General features: G+C 43.5%; 1 long non-coding RNA gene across 1 annotated transcript in view; it reads left to right on the forward strand.

The window, feature by feature from the left end:
* Window positions 1-3,903, forward strand: part of LOC109302652 — a 5,300-nt gene extending 1,397 nt beyond the window's left edge. The window contains exon 3 of the long non-coding RNA XR_002098882.1: window positions 3,805-3,903. This is a non-coding gene — a long non-coding RNA (uncharacterized LOC109302652). The remainder of the gene's footprint in view (window positions 1-3,804) is intronic.
* The last annotated feature ends 872 nt before the right edge of the window (window positions 3,904-4,775 follow it).

Consider the following 4,775-nt stretch of genomic DNA (forward strand, 5'->3'; position numbering starts at 1 on the left):
TTAACCAGCACTGTTATCAAATTTGGTTCTGACACATCTAACACACTGCCTTCATGGGTGTTTGCCAGGCTACATTTTTGGACTTGGACTTGCACTTGCACTTGCCCAGGCATGCACACTCATAGCTGTGTATTAGGGGTGTGCAAACCGGGCCAAATTCAATTTGGATTTGGGCCGATTTGAGGGACTGCAATTTGATTCTTTGATTCGGATCACTGCCCCCAATTCAATTCGGCTGAATCTGAATCTGAAGATTTGGTGCTGATTCAGAGAATTAGTGATTCAGCCACAGACACAGCTTTAAATGTTTTTTCTACAAACCTGAAGGTAGCAGGCATGGCTTGTGAATACTGAGCTGGTCGGGTGAATGGGGCATTCCACAGGAGCGTGGGGGCCCCCCATGCATTTGGCAGTGGACCCAGAAGTGGGCTGGAAGTACTTCTGGTCCACTACTGAGCACATGGGGGACACCCTGCCACCCTCCAGCTCAGTGATCAGCCATGGGGGGACCCCGGGTGTCCTCCCCAGACCCAGAAGGCACCAGTTGCTGAGCTGGGAGCTGGGGAGGGGAGTCCCCTGTGTGCTCTGCAGTGGACCTGGAAGTGGTCCGGAAGTTCTTCTGGTCCATTTCTGTGTCCGCTGCCGAGCGTGCAAGAGCCCCCCCCTGAACCCCGTGCTCCCGTGGGATGCTCCATCTGCCCCACCATCTCAGTGTTCACAAGCCACCTGGTACCTTGAGGTATGTAGAAACATATTTAAAGCTCTGTCTATGTCTGAATCAACCTGAATTGATTCAGAGGGTTCTGATTCAATTCCGAGAGATTAAAGGGTCTCCTGATTTGATTTGGATTTGGAGATTCAGCCACCAAATCAGGCTTCATCTCCACTGAATCGAATCAGCAACCAAAGCTTTGCACAGCCCTACTGTGTATCTGCTTGTACAGTTTAATAAGCGTGCTTAGTAGCTATGTGGCATTTCTATATCTACACTGAACAAAGAGTAGGATTGTGTAAAGTTATTTAAGTATCAAACACAACATCTATATGGCCTGAGAAACACAATTTGAACATATACAGTGAAGTGGTTTGTTTTCCTTGGTTCCACTGTGTTTTTGTCTAGGGATACCTAAGCCAGATAGAAGCAACAAGACTATGACAGCCATGTCTCATAGATTTGTCTGTTATATCTCAAAAATATAGCCTATCAGTTAAAGTTCCAAAAGTCCAAGTTATGAATTCCAGGAGCACCAAACCATCCAGAGGTGTCAGTGAGTGATAAGATACAGCTGCAATTCTGAAAAGAGACATTAATCCCTCAAGACCCAAAGGAATTAGTTTTCCTTTGGTTAGACTCACAATTATTGGATGGAAAAAGGAGGGTGGGACAGATTTAGAAATCACAAGACAATCTGATACTGACATTAGTATGGCAATTTTAAGATACCAAACCTGATTTCTTAATTTTCTCTATTTTAGAGCCTTCAGAAACATTATTTTTAGATTTCTATACATAAAAGGTTTAGAGTACATGTTGCCTTGCATTACTGCTGTTACTCTTTGAGAGTTATCCTTTGGTTTCTGTTTGAGTTGGTTACGTGATCATGAATTCAGTGTAACATTTTTTAAAAAGAAATGTGATATTTCCTCATGTGCTTCTGATGCATTTCCCAGTGTTTTCTTAGCTTTTCAGGTTCAATGAATTTTTGAAAGTTGCAGCAAGGTAGGTTTTCATTCTTATCCCTTGAGAAGCAGGAGGAATTGAGGTAGGTAGGGACTGCTGGGCAGCAGTCAAGTATTACATTATAAAAAATAATAATAGCCTTTGCTCACCGAGGAAAGCAGTAAGGGAAAAATGAACCCAGAATTCAGCCAAGCAAAGAAATGTGGACTCCTGAAAAGTAAATAGTACACACAAAACACTGGGAGATTAGGTCAGGCTTCAGCCAACTAAATTAACCATATGGGACTATCCCTTCCCTGTAGCATTTCAGGGATTCACACTGTAGATAGTTATCTTGATGATTTCCCCTCCTCCTTTATTTCTTTTCTTTCCTTTGAAATCTGTGTAATATTATCTAGAATGTTAAGCAATAGACTCTCTAGGAACAGGAATACCAGTGGAAAATGAGGCACTTCTATGCACACCTGTTAATTGTTATAAATGAATGTAATTAGCAAAACTGTGTGAGCTGTAAACTATAACAAGTAAAATATTGGATGGCAAGGAATTAAACATATGGTCATTGGGGACAAGCTCTAAAAATGAAAATCTCAACCTAATGCAGCACATTTAATGCAGTTGCTGTAGTAGTGTTTTTATTACAAATATTGCTTGTGTTGTTTTCATGTTAACACAGAAAATGTTGTGCCCCTAAAGAAAACTGTTAGTCTCAATTTAAATATAGTATTAATTGAAATATAATACATTCTAGTTCTATTTATGTAAATAACATTGAAAACAAATTATGGCTTTTGATTGTGAAGATTGAAAAGAGTACTCAGCAGGAGATTGGAAAGAAGGTAGGACTTAAAAAAATGGGGCCAAATGGAAGTATTGTTAAGGTAATATCAATTCATTATATTTGGGGAATTTCCAGAGTAAAATCATTAATTCTTCACTGTATGTCTAGATTGATATAGTAGTATGATAATCAGAGATCCTGATTTTCTCTGATTTAAAATATCCCAAATTTTCAGATATAAAAAACCCCAAATCCATATTTTTCTGTGATTCACTAATATAATATTGAATATTATATTCACTAATATAAATGAACCACCACAATACACACATGCGCACACATGCACATGCGCACACATACACACACACACACACGCACAGAAGTGGTGGTTCATTTTAATGACAGAAAAATCTGGGTTTGGGGGGTTTTTTTATAACTGAAAACTGGGGATTTAAAAAAAAATCAGAGAAAACCAGGATCCCTGGTGATAATGGTAAAGAGAAGTTGGATATATTTTTGGTTATGTTGGCAAAACATTGTTTGATATTCATCCGATATGACAAGGTTGGCTCTGCTTGTTAACATTTGAAGCCATTTTTTAGTATATCCACTATCTCTGTCACTGGTAGCGTCTACAAGAGAATGTCTTCTTGTTGCCTCCCCGCCCCCCATCAGTGCCCTTGATTGTTCATAAGGTATTTTCCTTTTCACATCTACCTTTAAAAGTAGCCCACATTTAGGAGAAAAGAGTGCAAAGTGAGATGCTGTTGTACTGAGTGAGAGATTCATGTGACACTTACAAGGAACTGATACCTACTTTCTCAGTTTCTGGAGTATGATCTCCCCAGCTGATGGATTGAATACACCACTGAGGAAACTTACTACTTGAAGTATTTCCCACTTCAGAAAACATCTCTAGCAGTTAGATCAGACCATCACATAGCTGGGGGCTTAAACTTGCTCTTCTTAGCACAGTGCTCTAAACATCAGGCCATAGATCAACCAGTCCCAACTCTAGCCATTCCAACTGGGATTTTTAACTAGTGCATTGCTGATTCCAGCCACATAGAATCATACTTCTCCTTGGAGGTCACAGTTGATCTCTGGCTTGGGAATTAGAGCACTATGCAGGGTACTACACATTCAAATTCCCAGTTAGGTGAAGAAAACTGCCATTCAATTGTGTAACATGAAAAGAAATCTACCCAAGACATCTAGTGGATCAGTTAGGATTTAGTGCTTTGTTTTCTTTCAAAGCAAAAGTAGGTGCATCTATACAAGGCACTTTTTTCCACAGTAGAGCAGTTTTCTGTGCAGTAAGCATCCACATCTACACATGCAGACACGTACTGTACAGTAAACTGCTCTAATCATAAGTAAATATGCTACCTAGAAATGCAAGTAGCAAATTTACTCGTGAGTTACTGAGCAGCAGCAAATGCGTAGACACTGATTGGGAGCAAATTTGCTCTCAGTCAGACCTGTCACTAGGGGGCCAGCCCCTGAGCTCTGGGGCTGGGAGCCTCTCCTGCTCCAGGGCTGGCCAGCTCTAAGCCTGCCCCAGGCCCAAGGCCCTTAGAAGCCTGCGGGCATGCAGCTGGCCACTGCATCCCCCACCACAGGCCACAGGGCAGCTTCAGCAGCCTGCCTGAACCCCGGGACCACTCCCTGGTGAAACTGCCAGGGTCGCACCATCCATCTCTGCAGGAGGCTTCAGGCAGCTGTCAGACCTGGCAGCACCCAGGCCCACCTACAGCCAGCTTCTAGCCACCTGGGCCAGCTCCATCTGCCTCTTGGTGGCTAGCAGCAGCCTGCCCTGACCCTGCAGCTGCTATCTAGCACCATCTCACTGTGCACCTTCCAGTCCCATGCTTTGCCCCTGCATTGGGTGCTGCAGGCAGCTGCCCAGGCCCAGCAACACTGGGACTTCTGTGCAGAGGCCCAGTGAGCTGTTGAGGGAGCTGTGTTGGCATCCTCTCTGATGCCACATGCTGCCTCCCAGGGCCCCAACAGGTTTCAGGAGGAGACTGGGGACCTGACTGCACTGTGGGGCAAGGATGAGGTCCTCAGCCAGTTCATGAGGGGCAGGCACTCCAATGCCCACTTTTATGAGGGGCTGTCAGGCCATTTGCAGGAACATGGGCATGACCAGTCAGCACACGAGCACTGCATAAAAATCAAGGCTTCACAGGCATAGTGAATCACTGACCACAACCATCAGTTGGAGACTGCCAGTAAGTGCATGCCCTTTATGTGGCAGCTGGATGATATTCTCATGCCCTGCAACCCTGCCACATCCATGCCATGTATTAG

Source organism: Gavialis gangeticus, unplaced genomic scaffold (assembly GCF_001723915.1).
Source record: "Gavialis gangeticus isolate Ggan-Ray unplaced genomic scaffold, GavGan_comp1, whole genome shotgun sequence".
NCBI lineage: Eukaryota > Metazoa > Chordata > Crocodylia > Gavialidae > Gavialis > Gavialis gangeticus.